This window comes from Asterias rubens, chromosome 11, assembly GCF_902459465.1.
Source record: "Asterias rubens chromosome 11, eAstRub1.3, whole genome shotgun sequence".
In the NCBI taxonomy this organism is placed as follows: domain Eukaryota; kingdom Metazoa; phylum Echinodermata; class Asteroidea; order Forcipulatida; family Asteriidae; genus Asterias; species Asterias rubens.
In genome coordinates this window covers 28,913-50,365 of record NC_047072.1, presented here as the reverse complement: position 1 = coordinate 50,365, position 21,453 = coordinate 28,913, and the positions used below count along the sequence as shown (strand labels likewise).

Genomic DNA, 21,453 nt, shown 5'->3' with positions numbered 1-21,453 from the left:
ATACATAGCTAAAGTGTATACGACATTCTTCAAGCAACAATAGAAATGGAACCCAGCTTTGTGTGTCGTAATCATGCTTTGAGGACAGTTCATGCGCACTGCCATTTGAGCTGTATGGTAAATTTCAGCTTTCACGTTGGTTGATCAAGTTAGTTAGCGAGTAAAACAGACACAGACAACAATGGCATACTTTTTGCGGATGTTCTGCCCAAACTTTGACAATCCCCCAAATTACAGTTAGGACTTGTTCCAACTTGAGGGGAATTCTCCATCTTTCAGCCGATGAAAATATTCTCATAAATATTCAATATTTTGTAGACGTGTTTTCAAGAAACATAAACAAACATAATTAACCAATCATTGAATGATTGGACATAATTTTATATTACTTAGATAAATAATAAATAAAAATCAATCAACAAACAAGATAAAGATCTAGGCGAAGGTAAGGCATTCGGCGTAGATAGTTGGTTTTGCTCGTGAATTCGACCGGCCCTTAAGAGGACAAGGCCATTTTCATTTAGCAAAGGTCACTTCCACTGGAAAATCTCTCCAAAACAAATTAAGGGGCACCAAGATCAAGACCAAGAACCAATTTCATAGAGCAGATAACATTACTTAGTAGTTTTCTGCTTAGCAGAAATGAGCAGGATACCAGGCTCAAATGGTACATGTGACATGGTAGTTTGGCTGATAGTCTTGTTCTGGTAAGCATAATTTGGTTATGCTTAACTCCTTTGTGTGCTTAAGCTGCTCTATGAAATTGGGCTCTGGGCAACACAGGCCATAACCTTGAGGAATTCAAGCCTGAAACCCAAGCTGGAATTGCAAAGGCTTAATAGACTATATGTAAGTCTTGCATGCATTCAAACTTCACAAACCAACTTGTTCTCAACCATATTGAGTTTTAAGTGTGCAGGATTCTGCTGTTAAGTTAAACAGAGTTTATGACTATAGAAATTATATTTTGTTGTTGGGAAAGTGGGACTTGCACAGTCTATAAGTGTGAACAGTAATACTGTATTGGCAATTGTGGCCAGCTTACCATTGAGCCTACATGTACATGTGCAAAATCAACACAATAAAACAGTCAAATAAAAGAGATGATATTGTTTAAGAAACTGCAAATATTAGTTGATACACGGGTACTGTTTCTACCCCCATTTCATACTCCTGTTTGTAAATAAGCAATTGAAACAAGTTTCATAGCTCTGCTTATCACAGATTTCTGCCCTTACAATCACCATTCTCCACTTACAGACTAGGCTCCATTTCTGAACTAGCTGTATAAGCGAAGAATGCTTTAGCAGCGTGATGTACGCTCACTCACAAGCGAAAAGTCCTAGGTTATGCTAAGTGCAATACACTGAACATTATTGCTTCGTCCTTCAGATGGGACGTAAACCATAGGTCCTGTGCTGCAAAATGAAGGACTCAGTATGGTCCAGAAAAGGTGGCGTGCCTCGGTATTTCTGGCAAGGTTGGTTGCATGCATTAAGAAGACTTTTCACTTCGACCAATAGGGGGAGGTTTCTTTGTAAGATGGTGACAATGAAATTGGTCTATGGCATGTTCCTGACTTGGTCACAAATGGATTCTACAAGCAAGTTTAAAGAGCTCTTCTGTTGGAAGGCTGGCTTGATGAAACGCACCCCCCCCCCCCCACTCCCGCGCTTATTGTAGCTTTTCATGCAACATCATCGTAGCTTCTCAGGATTGGAATTTGAGCATGAATAAGTGTCAGACATAAAAATATTACCATTATGTGAATTTCCCAATTAGCCAAAACCTCTGAATTCTACTGTTACCATTTCACTTCGACTCTAATCAGCTATAATCAGTAATTTTATCGTTAACACTCACCCTTTAGTCCACTAATATTTACAGGATAGTTCTATGAAAGTATTTTACCTTTTGACTCTTGTACACCGATCCTGTCGATTATGTTCTACACCCAAAAATATCAGGACCATCACTAAAAATGTACTTTACCTAATGGCAACTGAAGTGTAACTTTGCCGAGTGCATCCTGTGTGTCTGTAGCTGAACCAAGACATCCGACTGCGTGGTAACGCTGTAACCCCAACCCCCAAAACAAACAAACAAACAAACAAGCAAACAAACAAAAACAAATATTAGTAACATAATTCTAAGGTTAAATTCCAAGGGCTCATTTTCATGGAGCTGCTCAAGTAGAAAATACTGCTTGGGGTTTTTAAAAAGTCTGTCAATAAGTTTAAGAGTTTATTGAGAAGGGTTGGTAAAGAGTAGACCAATCAACTTCAAAGGGCTGCTTATAGAGAATGTTGCTGGAAAAAAATCTATGTGAATAAATTCAAAAGCTTATAGACTGTGATTGGTAGAGACCGACCAAATTCAAAGTAGGATTTAAAAACTTTACATTGTATGAGTAGAAGCGGTTGAGGTTTGTGGTAGCATCATGTGAAAATTTCTTTCAAAATAGTCTTGGTACTGTAAAGAACCAGCAGTTGACAACTCAACGTTTCAATCAGTATGCTCTGATCCCCTTCCAGGTGGACTCTGTTGCTGGATGCTGCCGAAAAGATTAACCGGTACTTGGGCTTGGCTTGATGGTGCAACAGCAACAGAGTCCAGCATCCTTCTGAAGACGATCAAAGCATACTGATCAAACTGTTGAGTCGTCAACCACCGGTTCTTCTCAGAAACAACACTACACAAAAGCGATGTACACATGAGAAGAAGCATACAGGCCTGACAGGGTGCCACTGCAGTTCACTGCAAACCTATAACTTGATCCTGGCTACACGCTAGTTAGCGGTTGTATGGCGACTGACTGCCCCCCCCCCCCCCCTCAAACAAAGAAAATTACAAAATAGGGAGACTGCCAACATAGGGCTAGATAGCTCAGTTGGTCAGTTGGTAGAGCCCCGGCAAGTTAATCCAGTGGTTTTTGGTTTGAGTTCCATTCTAGTAAATTTTTCTAAGGTCAACCCCAAATCAAGTTAAGAGGGCATGAATGAACCTGCAATGCGTTTACCTTTCTCCCTTTCAGCATATTAGTCAGCATCTTTGTACCTGTCCCAACTCCAACCACCAAGACACCTGAGGCGTTCATGTCCAACGTTCCACAATGTCCAATCCGAAGTCGCTTGGATGGCTGTGAGATTCCTTTCGTCTTGTGATGGCTGTGGTCCTGGTCTTGACGTTTTTGTTCTGTGAACAAACATTAAAAAAAACGGTTAAACAACGGTTAAACAACCAACACTACACTGTGTCTTATTTATGACTTGTTTATCTCCTTACTTTTCATTAAAATACCAAGAACCTAATTAACCAGTATCTGGTACCTCACATAAATTTGGGCTCTGAAATTCCAACAACTCTCAACAACATTGTAACTTTCTTACCACTGAAGAGGATTTGCTTAAGTCTGTTGACTAGGAAAGCTGAGGTAATTCCAGTTGGCTTATAGACAGAAAATAGGCCGTTCAAATCAGACACAAAACGCTGCTTACATGGGACACCACGCATTTTCAGGGGCGGTCTTGCCTGCAATTAGAAAAATCAACAATCAGATAGCACCAGGATACCAACCTTTCATTAAACCAAACCATCCAACCTCCCAAGTCATATAAGAAATCATGCCGTTCACTCTTCATACATAAAGCATGCAGGCATAAGGTTTATCGCGATTCAGAACCACAATGCGTTGTGGGTAGGCAGATGGGGCAGATTGCTAAGCGGTGTATGTTGTCATGCACAACTTGCGCACGCATCGCTTATTATCTTTGTGTGGGTTCAACAGCGCCCTCTCTTGATATTTTGCTTTATACTATAGTTTCTAGAAGTAGTGTTGGACTGACTGGAGTGGACCAGATTGTCATTTGCCACTCGAAAGAATCTCGTAACCCTCCGGCCTGGCAGCCGTCTGGAGGAGGGTTACGTTGTCGCAACTACTATTTTGCCTAAGAAATAACCAAAAATGTCGTATGCTGGCGCATTCCCTACCAGCCACACGGCAATTTAAACCGGCTGAATGTGTTCACCTAGCTCTTACTTAGCTTGCTTTGTGTGTTTTAAACATTTAAAGGCAGTGGACACTAAGACTAGCCTTCACAGTTAATGTATGTGTCTAAACATAATGCATAAAATAACTAACCTGTGAAAATTTGAGCTCAATCGGTCATCAAAGTTGCGAGATAATAATGTAAGAAGAAAACACCCTTGTCACACGAAGTTGTGTGCGTTGAGATGGTTGATTTTGAGACCTCAAGTTCTAAATCTGAGGTCTCAAAATCAATTCAAATTCGCTGAAAAATACTTCTTTCTCGTCAACTATGGCTCTTCAGAAATCAGAGGGAGCCGTTTCTCACAATGTTTTATACCATCAACCTCTCCCCATTACTCGTCACCAAGAAAGGTTTTATACCAATAATTAATTTGAGTGATGACCAATAATGTCCACTGCCTTTAAATAGTGAAACAAAATAAGATTTTAAAAAGAAACTTGTAACTGTTGGCAACTTTAGGCGAACATACTTGGGAGGTGTTGGCGAGTGATTTTTAAAATGGCGGACAAGCATACGGTATTATTTCTTTGTCACAAACATAATTACATTGTATTTTTGGTAGATGATAATGCAGATTTGGAATAACAAAGTTAATTAGTTGATGTAATGATGTCAAAAAGAGGACTATTGCAGCAAAAACGAAGTTTAAAAAAAACCTACGTATGGTGCGCGCCATCTTCATTTCAGGGCGCCGCCATATTGACATCGCGTATACGCACCAATCGTTCAAACGATAAAAAAACGTTTGCGCGAACAGTTGCGAGTCGTTTGCGCGAGTGGAACGCACCCCTGGTAACGATAATAGACCTTATGCACATGACGTCATTTCAGTACGGCGCCCCCGCATTGAGGTCAAAAGGAGATTGTTCATTGGTCAATCTATGTGCGTTTTGATTGTTTCGTCACCGTTTGACCTCAAAGATGGCGACTGGATGACGTCAATGCATAAGTAGGGAGGCCAGTGAAACGACTGTTTTCAGATTTATATCTGTAAGCGTGTAAAAAACAAAATTTATAATCAGCGTTTGTTGACCTTTTCATTCATCAAAAGTAGGAATTTAAACAATATTTCAGTAGATGAAAGATTGATCTTTTCATTTGTGTTATTTTTTGTCCCAATGGGTATGGTTTATGAGATGAATTATTTCAAGAAAATCCCGCTTAATCAGCGCTGACTTACCGACGCGTCAACTCTTGGGCGCGGCCATCTTGATTTCTGGTCCTAATGCCAACTCGCGTTTTAGGCTAGATCTCGCGAGATTTAGGGGGGTTTGCATAGATGATGTCATCATTTTGTAGAAGAAAGCAAGCTCTTTCGTTTGATGTGTGACATGCCAACTTTCGCGAATGTGGTGACTCCTTAACAAGACTGTTTGCAAGAGGCCAAAAAAGGTACAGTTTTCTACCATGTTTTTTACTTAAAAAACTCCAAAATACACACATCAGGAGTCGATGAAACTTATATGAAACCATGTTTTTCTGAACACTTATACATTCACCAATAAAGGATACATTTTTTTATTTTTTTTAACGAAGGCGCAAAATGGTCGCATGGGCGATTTTAATGGGGAGGTCTAAAGGCCGGTTTATAGTCGGTCGCGCGATGGTCGCGCGACGGAAATCTTGCGCGCAATCCTAAGACTGAGGCCTAAAAACCGTGTCTTTTTATGATCGCGCGTCCAGATTTCCGACGCCCGACCATCGCGCGACCGACTATAACTCGGCCTTAATGGCAAACGCAAAAAACATCGTTGCAGTTGTGAGTGGAATTTTATTCAGGCTTTGTTGACAACAGTCAACACAGTGCATGTGTTGTAAGGCCTATACTTTTTGTTTACATTGTTTATACCACAATTTCTTTACCATTTAATGACATTGTTGATGATAAACATTTAAATTTAATTCAATAATAAATAAAACAAACTTAAATTTTTCTTATAATTTGTTTTATTTATTTTCTCTAGACTAGAAGAGGATGAATTTGCTTCCCATCTATGGTTTATGATGAACTTTTTCAAGGGCCCTGACAAATCAAGTACAATTAATAATTACCTTTTTTGTACAATTAATATGCAGATATACAGATATTTCGGAGTCAGATATATCAGATGAGGAGCAAGACTCCATGTGGCTAGCATATATTGACGAAAATAAAGGCTGGTACAATGTAAGCACACATTCTTGTTTAACAAAATTGTTAAAATAACAATTTTGTTAATAGGTCCCTGGATATCCATCTTGGTTCAACATCAAATATGACGAAGATGAGCAGCTGTACACATACCAATTAATGGAAGATTACAGAAAAGGAGACCTCCAAATTATTTTTTAAGGTAATTTAGTTCATGTATGATGAATTTGAAGTTATTTTTGTTATGGCCACCCAACATACAATTTTGTGATTTTGGATTTGCGTCAGTAAAATCTTACAGACAGAAAACGCCTATTTTTGAACTTTAAATTACCATAACTTCTCTATACTTTCAGCTATGAAGCTGATTTTTACACCATTGCATTTCTCTTTAAATTCTCTTTTCAATGGTACTAAACTTGTGGGGTTCCTTTAAAAAAAAACATGAAAAGTGCCGGCCTCCCTACTTACAGACAGAAAACGCCTATTTTTGAACTTTAAATTACCATAACTTCTCTATACTTTCAGCTATGAAGCTGATTTTTACACCATTGAATTTCTCTTTAAATTCTCTTTACAATGGTACCAAACTTGTGGGGTTCGTAAAAAAAAACATGAAAAGTGCCGGCCTCCCTAGCATAAGGTCTATTGTTAATTTTTGTTCATTGTGCTAAACTGCTACCTTTATACTTAGTGATTTAGTCTTACCCCGACTCTAATTTCCTCGTTTTGTACACGGCAGCCATCGGCCGGCCAAGCTTTGAAAGTCCACCGCCCACAGTTAACAAACGATGATATGGGTTGATTCATAAACGACTTTTGTGACCTTTTGCTCTGCTAAAAAATAGTTGTTTTTTAAAGTTTGTTTTATACTGCGATACACATACGGACGTCATCGGTATACAGGGTACCATACAGTCTTACGGAACCAGTCTATATTCCTGGACCGCTAGTCAGAAAATAGAATACATACAGTACAGGGAGGTGACGAGTGCTTCATTTCGCTAATTTCTGAAGGTGAACGAGAAATCTGACTCACCTTCAGAAAATTAGTAAGGAGACATTTTGAAACCTCCCTGTACTGTATGTGTTCTACTTTCTGACTACGCGGCTGACGCGGTAGTCTTGGTTCAAGACTCTCCTGTATGTGTCACAAGAGGGCGCGCTATGTTTCTGTTAAGCAATACTTTTTTGTGCTTACACGGTGCTTACAGGCTTTATGGAATTGTGCCCCGTTTTTCAAACATGACAAAGAAAGTTTAAATAATTATGTTTGCCATCATATCCTGTAAACAATGTTGCCACACATCAAAAGTCACTGAATAATTAACAAGCTTGAGTCTTTTCTCTATTCAAGTTCTTATTTACTCTTTTATTATTTTAACAAAAGATATCTCATAATACAGACATTCAACTTTTTACATGTAGCTCTTTACTTTTTCGGCAACTACATAGTGCCACGGGATGAAAAAACAGAGAAAAACTCAATGACGAAAACCGCTGGAAAACCTTGAGGCTGCCAGCAAATTGTACCTATTTTAAGATTTGCTTTTTTATATCAACCAAATTTGTAATGTATAATTATAGCAATTATTACACAAACAACTTGTGTTGCTCTTCACTTTCCGGCAACTATACATAGTCCTACAGGATTAAGAACCAGAGTTACACCCAATGAGCAAAACCCTCTGGAAAACCTTGTGACTGCCAGAAAATTGTAACTCTTTATGGTTTGCTTTTGATATCAACCAAAATATTGTCTGATGATATTTTTCAAATAATTAAATTAGCTGTGTTCTAAACTGAAGTTGCAAGCTAGACCTATATGGGCCTATATAGACCTTCTTCTGGTAGCAATTTTCCAAATACCATCTCTTGTCCCTCCCCAAACCCTTTGGAATGCTTTTTGATCAGACACATTTTGCCTGCTATACAAATGCAACGCAGGAAAATAATATCATTACTATTAAGAAAGTACAACAAAGTATTAATAAAAGAGACATTAAGTCAAAGTATTCCTGTAATTTGAGTTCTGTCATGAGATAATTGCTGACCCATAATGTCAAAGATCAACACAGTGTACAATTGTGGGTTTTTCCCAGTTCATTCATGACACATATTGCATCCCAATGGGATATCATTTGAAAGATATTGTCAAAAACTGTTTTATAAAAAGATAAGTTTATAATCTCATTTATGATTTGAGCTCATATAAAAGGGATGTAACACTCATTGAGTGAAAAAACTCGGGAAAACCTTGTGGCAGCCAGCAAATTGTACCTCTTTAATCAACCAAATTTGTAATTTCATTATATTACACAAACAGTTTGTTGCTCTCACTTTTTGGCAACTATATTATACATATAGTCCCACAGGATTAAAAACCAGAGTTAACACCCAATGAGCAAAAACCTCTGGAAAACCTTGTGGCTGCCAGAAAGTTGTAACTCTTCATGGTTTGCTTTTTGATATCAACTAAAATTGTCTGATATTTTTCAAATAATTATATTAGCTGTGTTCTAAACTGATGTTGCCAGCTAGAATGACCAATATGGGCCTACAGACCTTCTTCTGGTTTCAGTTTTCCAAATACCATTTCTTGTCCCTCCCCAAACCCTTTGGAATGCCTTTTCATCAGACACATTTTGCCTGCTATACAAATGCAACGCATGCAAATAATACAATTACTATTAAGTAAGTACAACAATAAAAGATAAATTAAAGAGTATTAATAAAAGAGAACTTAAACCAAAGTTTTCCTATAAATTGAGTTCTGTCACAAAATGAGATTTGCTGACCCATAATTGCAAAGATCAACACAGTGTACACATGTGGGTTTTTCCCAGTTCATTCATGACACATATTGCATCCCATTGGGATTTCATTTGAAAAATATTGTCAAAAACTGTTTTATAAAAAGATAAGTTTAATCTCATTTAGGATTTGAGCTCATATAAAAGGGACGTAACACTCATTGAGCGAAAACACTCGGGAATAACCTTGTGGCAGCCAGCAAATTGTACCTCTTTCAAATTTTGTAATTTATATCAACCAAATTTGTAATTTGTATAGCATTATATTGCACACAAAAATTGTTACTTTTCACTTTTTGGCAACTATAATTTATAAATAGTCCCACAGGTTTAAAAACCAGAGTTAACACCCAGTGAGCAAAACCCTCTGGAAAACCTTGTGGCTGCCAGAAAGTTGTAACTCTTAATGGTTTGCTTTTTTATATCTACCCAAAATTGTCTGATATCTTTCAAATAATTATATTAGCTGTGTTCTAAACTGCTGTTGCCAGCTAGAATGACCAATATGGGCCTACAGACTTTCTTCTGGTAGCAATTTTCCAAATACCATCTTTTGTCTCTCCCCAAACCCTTTGGAATGCTTTTTCTTCAGACACATTTTGAGCTAATATAAAAAGAATTGTACAACATTAATTTTAGAGAACAATAATCATTCCAGTCCTCTATTCAAGAACATCTATCATATACCTCATAAATAGATTCCTTAATCTGATTGGTTAAAAGTGGAGCCATTAAAATAGCTGGGCCTCCTTTTTTCTGTCAGGATGATATTATAATTATACTGTGTGAGTGGACACAGCAATCGACTGCCCCCGCCCTGAAAATAATTAAAACACCAGAGTCGCAAGACACTGTTTTCAAAATCAAGGCCCCCGCTGTAGGCCTTGTCAGTTCAGGAAATCATTTAACCAATCAGATTACAAGAATTTATATTGTTTGGTTCATACAAGAAATATTGACTGCTAAATATTCTGGGGTACAGTTAAAATTATAGGCCCTCAGCGATGTTAACACCATCATGATGGTTTTGACATCACCGAGGGCCTAAAATTTAAATCCCTTATGCTTTGTAACTGAGCCAACATCTCTTCCAGTGGTGTAACCTGTGCCCAATTGCATAGAGGTGCTTAAACACACAAACTAGCTAAGCAAACAGATTATGCTACAAGAATAAGGTTTTCAGCCAAACTATGTCGCATGTACAACTTTGGGTTGGTATCCTGCTCAATTTAAAGCAGTATTTTATGCTTCTGCACCGGTTCTATGAAAGTGGGCCCAGGGGGTGTTCAGAAACCTTGCCCCACCCCATCCCTAAAAAATAGATTGAACACACACAACTGAATTTGATAGCCCCCCCCCCCCTCTCCCGAAAGTATGTAATTTTCCTTGCTTGCCCCCCCCCCCTTCCTTAATAAAAATGTCTGTTTACACCGCTGATTTTATATAAAGACCTGTGATCATACCCATACTCTTTCCTGACTCATTTTGAAGATTGTTGAACCATATCTTTATCTAGGATAATGATTTGCAAGTTTATCACAATCGGCTAAAAAGTTGCATCCGTTGTATTCAGTTATGATCACAAGGGAACATGGCCAATTCCAAAAAGGGTCTGTAGTCTACATTGGTTCAAATAGTTTCAAAAATAGTCACAATGATGGCAGTAGAAGTTTGCTGAAAACAGATGACAAAAATGCCTACAATCACTATACACACAATCACTGTCCACTTTTAAATCACCAACACACACAATCACTATCCAGTTCTACTAAAATCCAATGCTAAAAGTTTCCAGTCACAACTACTGCCATGCATAGTAACTATGTCTTATAATTGGATTATGTCAAATCACACTGAAGTTTGTTGCTGCAAGCTTGAAAATGTGTTTAACTCTAAATCTATGTACAAGATAATGAGTTGGACATAAAGTATCATGATGTACAAAAGTCGTACGTAAATAATAAGTCTCACATACGATTTAGAAAGTCATACATATCAAATAAATCTAATGTATGAAAATGAATCATATGTATGAGATAATAAATTATACGTACGAAGTGGTCAGTTGTACATGATACATGAAAGTACACAAGACCTTGTGTACATATACTGGGTACAAAAGGTAATAACTCATGTGTACGAGAAGTCACCCGTGCACAGTACATGAGTTATAGTTAATTATGTGTAATAGTTAGACTGCAAATAGCAGCTAATTATAGAGTCATACACCTGAGCAGTGATTCAGATGTATGAAGCAATGAAAAACTAACCATCTTGTACTGTGATTTCAGAAAAAATTAAGTTTTTTAAGTTTGCAGCATAATTGTTTTGTTAGAATTTACTTTACTTGTTGTCTTAATACAGTCCCAAATGGCCACATTCACCTTTTGAATTAGTCTCTTTTGGTTGTAGTAAAAATACCATTAGATAATTTGTTATCTTTTCTGAAATGTTCTTATCTAAAATCACTATTTGGATTAAAGGAGAGAGTGGTATTGATTAAAGGTCTTTGATCTCAAAATATCCTCTAAGGGAGCAAAAGTTTCACATTATTGGTTTAAATCAAAGTGCACCCCCCCCCCCACCCAACACCACTGGACAGAAGGCTTTTTGACTCAATTGGTATTAACTTATAGTTATTAGTTACTAATAGTTACACTTCTTTACAAAGCTTAGACCAATATATGATTTTCCTATAATAGTTTAAAGGCACTGGACATTTTTGGTAATTGTCAAAAATCAGCTATCTCACTTGGTATATCCCAACTGCATATGCATAAAATGATAAATCTGTGAAAATATTGGTACATTTGGTCAACTGCAAAAAAATAAACACCCTTGTTGCACGAAATTTCTGCTCTATTAGATCCCTGAGAAAGAAACCATGCCTGAAGTCTTTCTCAGATTCAAATATTTTAGTGAGAAATTAACTTTTTCTCAAAAATTAACACCCACAGAGAGTTGTTCTTCACAATGTTTTATACTATCATCAGCTCTCCATTGCCTGTTACCAAATAAGTTTATTATGCTAATTAATATTTTGAGTGTTTACTAAACATGTCCACTGCCTTTAACTGCACTTAAAGGGACACGTTGCCTTGGATCGGGCGCTTTTGCCGGTAAAAAGTGCTTGAAACATTTTTTTATGAGACAAAAATGGTTGGAAATATGTTCAAAGAAGTATGTCTGTGTGGTTTCCCTTTTGCTTTATGAGCTAACACGCGGCGGTGCACAATTTTGTTGAGTCAAAAAAAAAATTGTTCTACAAATTGGCGAACCATGTTAGCTCACAAAGAATAACCACACAACTACAAGGCCAATTTGTGTAGATCAATGATTTGTAAACCAAAATGCTCAGTCGAGGGTAACATTTCTCTGTTTCCCCGGGGGTCTTTTCTGCCTTTCTTATGCAGTTTCCAAAAGGAAATAAAATACCAGAAATGCATTTTTTGATCGGACAAATTTGAACATTTGTTGAAACATTTGTTTATTTTGTTTTACTTTTTGCATCTGCATTCCGAATGGCAGATGGCAGAAAAGACCCTATGAAATTGGGTCCAGGTTTGTCCTCGAGCAGCGGTAAGCAACTGAGAAGATCAAGACGGCCTTCTGTTCATCTTGTGGGAGATGATCTTGTAACTAGGAGTCTCTGTAAAAGAAATGGAGGAATAAGACAAGTGAACTTTGAGCCTGAAATTACAAGAAATAGTGAAATTTAAATAAATTTCAATAAACAACCCTAAAAGACTAAAGACTAGAATTTTGTTTTAAAAGGAATACAACCCAATACAGCAGTATGCAACACTTATGAAAAGGTGAAACAACAAGTTTAAGTGAAGGTTAAGTTGTAAAAAAAAGGTTTCCTTTTCAAAAAACCCAAAACCCCAAACCATTTCAAAATAAGGATGAGTCTTTTTTAGACCCTAATTATTTTGTTGTACATTTTTAAAGAGCATGATCACACTGCTTTAATACTGTTAAATCCCATGTTGATACCACTTTTGGTTCGAAACTTGTGAAAGTAGAAACACCGAAGTATGCAAAAGGGGATTTTCTTTCAATGCTAATTCAAACCCCTTTTTTATGTTATTTATCAGAAGGAAGTTGCCCAAAATCAATTAAGACATTTGGGCTTTTGAATATAAACAAACATATTTTTGAAAACTGTACCCTTATTATTGGCCTGTTTTGACTTGTTTCATCATTCTGATATTTTCCGACAAATGAACCATTTAGCGTGATAGCATCACATGGTGCATTCGATTAGCTTCTCAAGGTTGACTGTGCGGTGCTCATTCGGATGGGCCCCTGACATGAGCTAAACGAATGGTCACTCATCCTCTCGTGGTGACTTCATGTACCTGGGGCCAGCCCCAAGTGACCCATTCCACAAGCAGGGCACTTGGGGCTGAACCGAGTGAGCCCCTGGAATGACGCCAAAGCTATTCGAATGTACCATGGCACATCAAGGTCGACCTGAGGAAGCTATAATCAAACGCACCCACTGTTATCTTTGGTTTTACCTTTATAGATCAAAGTACATTTATCATGTGCCACAAGAATGAAGACTCATCAACATCAGGGTCCCAGAGCGCACCACCTCCTTAGAAAAATGAAATCATCCCAGCTCCTTTATGCATCTTGTATCAAACTCCTGAGAACAAAATGAGGTACTTTCTTAGATTGTTAAACATTGTATTTAAAAGCAAGGGCAGATCCAGGATTTTCCAAAACAGGCAGGCGTGAGTCCTGGAGTTTTTTTTTAAATAAGCGCATGCACCAGGCATGTGTCGGGTCTAATTTTGTGGCTCTGCTTACTGTAAGCAAAAAATAAGCGCTTATGGTAGCTTACTTCAAGTATATTGAGCGTATTGTGCAGTAAGCAGCGAAGTAGTCCTTCAAATTAAAAAAGTCACAGGCATGTGGAAAAAAAACAAGGATTTTTATAAGTGGCGATTTTTGCAGTATTTTGTTTTAATATGCAGTACGAGAATATAAACATAAACTTTCACTTAATTAGATGCACTGCCGACTTCAAAATGTTAATTTGTAATAAGGTTAACCCGAGGTAAAGGGGGGATCCGCACCAGAAAAGGGCTTTCAAAAGAAGAGGATGTTCCAGGGTTAACAGAAAGGAAAAAACACACACACGTTTCAATAAAGAATTTTACCTTCAAGGATCACAGCAGAATGCCTACATCCCACACATCATAGTCTCATCAAAGGCACCAACTCCTTGGGTGAATGGCATCATCTCAGTAACTGGTCCTTAACGCTCCATGTCACCAAATTACTGTGAAATAAATGAAGATTCGGTTCATTACAAAAAAAAGCATTTCAAAGGCACTGGACACGTTGGTAATTGTCAAAGACCAGTAATCTCACTTGGTGTATACCAACATATGCAAATTACTAACCTGTGAAAATTTAGGCTCAATTGGTCCTAAAAGTCCAAGAAAATAATGAAAGAAAAAACACCCCTTTTCACAACGTTGTGTGCTTTCAGTTGCACATTTAAAGGCTTCAGCTGAAGTCTATTATTTTTTGAGTGAGAAACTACCTCTCTCTCAAAAGAGGTACTCTTGTAATCAGTGCTACAAATATGCACCAAAGAGTTTAAACTTTTTGCAACAGAAACATGAAAAGAAAAAAACGAAGAAGAACGAGCTCTTAAAGGAGATTAGTCCCAAATTTATACCCTAGTTACTGAAGGAGAAATTGCCCAGTAGGTCTTGAGGTGAAGAAGGCCCATGATCGAGGAGAACTGTCGTCTTCTTCTAGGTGCGAACCAGGCACTGACAGATGTTGAGCCAGGTAAGCCTGGGGTGTAGTTTATTGTCATACTCCAGCACAGCATAGTTCCATTGGGGGGGGGGGGGGGTAACTTAACGGTGTGTCTGAAGGAGAACATTTGCATTTTTTTTTCTTCAAGTTTCCATTTTAAGCAAAAGAGGTACTCTTGTAATCAGTGCTACAAATATGCACCAAAGAGTTTAAACTTTTTGCAACAGAAACATGAAAAGAAAAAAACGAAGAAGAACGAGTTCTTGAAGGAGATTAGTCCCAAATTGATACCCTAGGTACTGAAGGAGAAATGGCCCAGTAGGTCTTGAAGTGAAGAAGGCCCATGATCGAGGAGAACTGTCGTATTCTTCTAGGTGTGAACCAGGCACTGACGGATGTTGAGCCAGGTAAGCCTGGGGTGTAGTTTATTGTCATACTCCAGGACAGCATAGTTCCATCTGGGGGGGGGGGGGGAGGGTTATTTTAACAGTGTGTCTGAAGGAGAACATTTGCATTATTTTTTTCTTCAAGTTTCCATTTTGAGCAAAAGAGGTACTCTTGTAATCAGTGCTACACATATGCACCGAAGAGTTTAAACTTTTTGCAACAGAAACATGAAAAGAAAAAAAACGAAGAAGAACGAGTTCTTGAAGGAGGTTAATCCCAAATTGATACACTAGTGACTGAAGGAGAAATGCCCGTAGGTCTTGAGGTGAAGAAGGCCCATGATCGAGGAGAACTGTCGTCTTCTTCTAGGTGCGAACCAGGCACTGACAGATGTTGAGCCAGGTAAGCCTGGGGTGTAGTTTATTGTCATACTCCAGGACAGCATAGTTCCATTGGGGGGGGGGGGGGGGGTATTTTAACGGTGTGTCTGAAGGAGAACATTTGCATTTTTTTTTCTTCAAGTTTCCATTTTGAGCAAAAGAGGTACTCTTGTAATCAGTGCTACAAATATGCACCAAAGAGTTTAAACTTTTTGCAACAGAAACATGAAAAGAAAAAAACGAAGAAGAACGAGCTCTTGAAGGAGATTAGTCCCAAATTGATACACTAGTGACTGAAGGAGAAATTGCCCAGTAGGTCTTGAGGTGAAGAAGGCCCATGATCGAGGAGAACTGTCGTCTTCTTCTAGGTGTGAACCAGGCACTGACAGATGTTGAGCCAGGTAAGCCTGGGGTGTAGTTTATTGTCATACTCCAGGACAGCATAGTTCCATTGGGGGGGGGGGGGGGGGGTACTTAACGGTGTGTCTGAAGGAGAACATTTGCATTTTTTTTTCTTCAAGTTTCCATTTTGAGCAAAAGAGGTACTCTTGTAATCAGTGCTACAAATATGCACCAAAGAGTTTAAACTTTTTGCAACAGAAACATGAAAAGAAAAAAACGAAGAAGAACGAGCTCTTGAAGGAGATTAGTCCCAAATTGATACCCTAGGTACTGAAGGAGAAATTGCCCAGTAGGTCTTGAGGTGAAGAAGGCCCATGATCGAGGAGAACTGTCGTCTTCTTCTAGGTGTGAACCAGGCACTGACAGATGTTGAGCCAGGTAAGCCTGGGGTGTAGTTTATTGTCATACTCCAGGACAGCATAGTTCCATTGGGGGGGGGGGGGGGTAACTTAACGGTGTGTCTGAAGGAGAACATTTGCATTTTTTTCTCTTCAAGTTTCCATTTTGAGCAAAAGAGGTACTCTTGTAATCAGTGCTACACATATGCACCAAAGAGTTTAAACTTTTTGCAACAGAAACATGAAAAGAAAAAAACGAAGAAGAACGAGCTCTTGAAGGAGATTAGTCCCAAATTGATACCCTAGGTACTGAAGGAGAAATTGCCCAGTAGGTCTTGAGGTGAAGAAGGCCCATGATCGAGGAGAACTGTCGTCTTCTTCTAGGTGTGAACCAGGCACTGACAGATGTTGAGCCAGGTAAGCCTGGGGTGTAGTTTATTGTCATACTCCAGGACAGCATAGTTCCATTGGGGGGGGGGGGGGGTACTTAACGGTGTGTCTGAAGGAGAACATTTGCATTTTTTTTTCTTCAAGTTTCCATTTTGAGCAAAAGAGGTACTCTTGTAATCAGTGCTACAAATATGCACCAAAGAGTTTAAACTTTTTGCAACAGAAACATGAAAAGAAAAAAACGAAGAAGAACGAGCTCTTGAAGGAGATTAGTCCCAAATTGATACCCTAGGTACTGAAGGAGAAATGGCCCAGTAGGTCTTGAGGTGAAGAAGGCCCATGATCGAGGAGAACTGTCGTCTTCTTCTAGGTGTGAACCAGGCACTGACAGATGTTGAGCCAGGTAAGCCTGGGGTGTAGTTTATTGTCATACTCCAGGACAGCATAGTTCCATCTGGGGGGGGGGGGAGGGTTACTTAACGGTGTGTCTGAAGGAGAACATTTGCATTTTTTTTTCTTCAAGTTTCCATTTTGAGCAAAAGAGGTACTCTTGTAATCAGTGCTACAAATATGCACCAAAGAGTTTAAACTTTTTGCAACAGAAACATGAAAAGAAAAAAACGAAGAAGAACGAGTTCTTGAAGGAGATTAGTCCCAAATTGATACACTAGTGACTGAAGGAGAAATGGCCCAGTAGGTCTTGAGGTGAAGAAGGCCCATGATCGAGGAGAACTGTCGTCTTCTTCTAGGTGCGAACCAGGCACTGACAGATGTTGAGCCAGGTAAGCCTGGGGTGTAGTTTATTGTCATACTCCAGGACAGCATAGTTCCATCTGGGGGGGGGGGGGGGTAACTTAACGGTGTGTCTGAAGGAGAACATTTGCATTTTTTTTCTTCAAGTTTCCATTTTGAGCAAAAGAGGTACTCTTGTAATCAGTGCTACAAATATGCACCAAAGAGTTTAAACTTTTTGCAACAGAAACATGAAAAGAAAAAAACGAAGAAGAACGAGTTCTTGAAGGAGATTAGTCCCAAATTGATACCCTAGGTACTGAAGGAGAAATGCCCAGTAGGTCTTGAGGTGAAGAAGGCCCATGATCGAGGAGAACTGTCGTCTTCTTCTAGGTGTGAACCAGGCACTGACAGATGTTGAGCCAGGTAAGCCTGGGGTGTAGTTTATTGTCATACTCCAGGACAGCATAGTTCCATCTGGGGGGGGGGGGGAGGGTTATTTTTAACGGTGTGTCTGAAGGAGAACATTTGCATTTTTTTTCTTCAAGTTTCCATTTTGAGCAAAAGAGGTACTCTTGTAATCAGTGCTACACATATGCACCAAAGAGTTTAAACTTTTTGCAACAGAAACATGAAAAGAAAAAAACGAAGAAGAACGAGCTCTTGAAGGAGATTAGTCCCAAATTGATACACTAGTGACTGAAGGAGAAAACGCCCGGTAGGTCTTGAGGTGAAGAAGGCCCATGATCGAGGAGAACTGTCGTCTTCTTCTAGGTGTGAACCAGGCACTGACAGATGTTGAGCCAGGTAAGCCTGGGGTGTAGTTTACTGTCATACTCCAGGACAGCATAGTTCCATTGGGGGGGGGGGGGTACTTAACTGTGTGTCTGAAGGAGAACATTTGCATTTTTTTTTCTTCAAGTTTCCATTTTGAGCAAAAGAGGTACTCTTGTAATCAGTGCTACAAATATGCACCAAAGAGTTTAAACTTTTTGCAACAGAAACATGAAAAGAAAAAAACGAAGAAGAACGAGCTCTTGAAGGAGATTAGTCCCAAATTGATACCCTAGGTACTGAAGGAGAAATTGCCCAGTAGGTCTTGAGGTGAAGAAGGCCCATGATCGAAGAGAACTGTCGTCTTCTTCTAGGTGCGAACCAGGCACTGACAGATGTTGAGCCAGGTAAGCCTGGGGTGTAGTTTATTGTCATACTCCAGGACAGCATAGTTCCATTGGGGGGGGGGGGGGGGTAACTTAACGGTGTGTCTGAAGGAGAACATTTGCATTTTTTTTCTTTAAGTTTCCATTTTGAGCAAAAGAGGTACTCTTGTAATCAGTGCTACAAATATGCACCAAAGAGTTTAAACTTTTTGCAACAGAAACATGAAAAGAAAAAAACGAAGAAGAACGAGCTCTTGAAGGAGATTAGTGCCAAAGTGATACACTAGTGACTGAAGGAGAAATTGCCCGGTAGGTCTTGAGGTGAAGAAGGCCCATGATCGAGGAGAACTGTCGTCTTCTTCTAGGTGTGAACCAGGCACTGACAGATGTTGAGGCAGGTAAGCCTGGGGTGTAGTTTATTGTCATACTCCAGGACAGCATAGTTCCATCTGGGGGGGGGGGGAGGGTTACTTAATGGTGTGTCTGAAGGAGAACATTTGCATTTTTTTTCTCTTCAAGTTTCCATTTTGAGCAAAAGAGGTACTCTTGTAATCAGTGCTACACATATGCACCAAAGAGTTAAACTTTTTGCAACAGAAACATGAAAAGAATAAAACGAAGAAGAACGAGCTCTTGAAGGAGATTGGTCCCAAATTGATACCCTAGTTACTGAAGGAGAAATGGCCCAGTAGGTCTTGAAGTGAAGAAGGCCCATGATCGAGGAGAACTGTCGTCTTCTTCTAGGTGTGAACCAGGCACTGACAGATGTTGAGCCAGGTAAGCCTGGGGTGTAGTTTATTGTCATACTCCAGGACAGCATAGTTCCATCTGGGGGGGGGGGAGGGTTACTTTAACGGTGTGTCTGAAGGAGAACATTTGCATTTTTTTTCTTCAAGTTTCCATTTTGAGCAAAAGAGGTACTCTTGTAATCAGTGCTACACATATGCACCAAAGAGTTTAAACTTTTTGCAACAGAAACATGAAAAGAAAAAAACGAAGAAGAACGAGTTCTTGAAGGACGTTAATCCCAAATTGATACACTAGTGACTGAAGGAGAAATGGCCCGGTAGGTCTTGAGGTGAAGAAGGCCCATGATCGAGGAGAACTGTCGTCTTCTTCTAGGTGCGAACCAGGCACTGACAGATGTTGAGCCAGGTAAGCCTGGGGTGTAGTTTATTGTCATACTCCAGGACAGCATAGTTCCATTGGGGGGGGGGGGGGTAACTTAACGGTGTGTCTGAAGGAGAACATTTGCATTTTTTTTCTTCAAGTTTCCATTTTGAGCAAAAGAGGTACTCTTGTAATCAGTGCTACAAATATGCACCAAAGAGTTTAAACTTTTTGCAACAGAAACATGAAAAGAAAAAAACGAAGAAGAACGAGTTCTTGAAGGAGATTAGTCCCAAATTGATACCCTAGGTACTGAAGGAGAAATGGCCCAGTAGGTCTTGAGGTGAAGAAGGCCCATGATCGAGGAGAACTGTCGTCTTCTTCTAGGTGCGAACCAGGCACTGACAGATGTTGAGCCAGGTAAGCCTGGGGTGTAGTTTATTGTCATACTCCAGGACAGCATAGTTCCATTGGGGGGGGGGGGGGGGTTACTTAACGGTGTGTCTGAAGGAGAACATTTGCATTTTTTTTCTTCAAGTTTCCATTTTGAGCAAAAGAGGTACTCTTGTAATCAGTGCTACACATATGCACCAAAGAGTTTAAACTTTTTGCAACAGAAACATGAAAAGAAAAAAACGAAGAAGAACGAGTTCTTGAAGGAGATTAGTCCCAAATTGATACCCTAGTGACTGAAGGAGAAATGCCCGGTAGGTCTTGAGGTGAAGAAGGCCCATGATCGAGGAGAACTGTCGTCTTCTTCTAGGTGCGAACCAGGCACTGACAGATGTTGAGCCAGGTAAGCCTGGGGTGTAGTTTATTGTCATACTCCAGGACAGCATAGTTCCATTGGGGGGGGGGGGGGGTATTTTAACTGTGTGTCTGAAGGAGAACATTTGCATTTTTTTTTCTTCAAGTTTCCATTTTGAGCAAAAGAGGTACTCTTGTAATCAGTGCTACAAATATGCACCAAAGAGTTTAAACTTTTTGCAACAGAAACATGAAAAGAAAAAAACGAAGAAGAACGAGCTCTTGAAGGAGATTAGTCCCAAATTGATAACCTAGATACTGAAGGAGAAATTGCCCAGTAGGTCTTGAGGTGAAGAAGGCCCATGATCGAGGAGAACTGTCGTCTTCTTCTAGGTGTGAACCAGGCACTGACAGATGTTGAGCCAGGTAAGCCTGGGGTGTAGTTTATTGTCATACTCCAGGACAGCATAGTTCCATTGGGGGGGGGGGAGGGTAACTTAACTGTGTGTCTGAAGGAGAACATTTGCATTTTTTTTCTTCAAGTTTCCATTTTGAGCAAAAGAGGTACTCTTGTAATCAGTGCTACACATATGCACCAAAGAGTTTAAACTTTTTGCAACAGAAACATGAAAAGAAAAAAACGAAGAAGAACGAGCTCTTGAAGGAGATTAGTCCCAAATTGATACCCTAGTTACTGAAGGAGAAATGGCCCAGTAGGTCTTGAGGTGAAGAAGGCCCATGATCGAGGAGAACTGTCGTCTTCTTCTAGGTGTGAACCAGGCACTGACAGATGTTGAGCCAGGTAAGCCTGGGGTGTAGTTTATTGTCATACTCCAGGACAGCATAGTTCCATTGGGGGGGGGGGGGGGGTAACTTAACTGGTGTGTCTGAAGGAGAACATTTGCATTTTTTTTCTTCAAGTTTCCATTTTGAGCAAAAGAGGTACTCTTGTAATCAGTGCTACAAATATGCACCAAAGAGTTTAAACTTTTTGCAACAGAAACATGAAAAGAAAAAAACGAAGAAG

General features: G+C 39.4%; 1 protein-coding gene and 1 long non-coding RNA gene across 13 annotated transcripts in view; both read right to left on the bottom strand.

Annotated features, from left to right (window-relative positions):
• The window catches only part of LOC117296316 (PC3-like endoprotease variant B), a 28,132-nt gene extending 20,860 nt beyond the window's left edge, over positions 1-7,272 (bottom strand). For 3 of the 12 annotated variants that reach the window (XM_033779165.1, XM_033779178.1, XM_033779177.1), the window contains exons 1-4: positions 6,892-7,272; positions 3,390-3,531; positions 3,020-3,195; positions 1,993-2,074 (exon numbers count right to left, since the gene is read on the bottom strand). The gene's annotated coding sequence lies outside the window, so the exon portion shown is untranslated. Of the gene's footprint in view, positions 1-1,992; positions 2,075-3,019; positions 3,196-3,389; positions 3,532-3,576; positions 3,798-4,141; positions 4,188-4,859; positions 4,899-6,865 lie in introns of those variants that run through there. The other 9 variants (XM_033779167.1, XM_033779168.1, XM_033779166.1 and 6 more) reach the window with 9 other exon arrangements.
• Positions 7,273-12,032: 4,760 nt separating this feature from the next.
• LOC117296458 lies at positions 12,033-14,380 on the bottom strand. Its single transcript, XR_004519764.1, has 3 exons — positions 14,168-14,380; positions 13,520-13,650; positions 12,033-12,645 (listed from the first exon to the last, which is right to left on the bottom strand). It is a non-coding gene; the product is annotated as an uncharacterized LOC117296458 (long non-coding RNA).
• Positions 14,381-21,453: the final 7,073 nt, after the last annotated feature.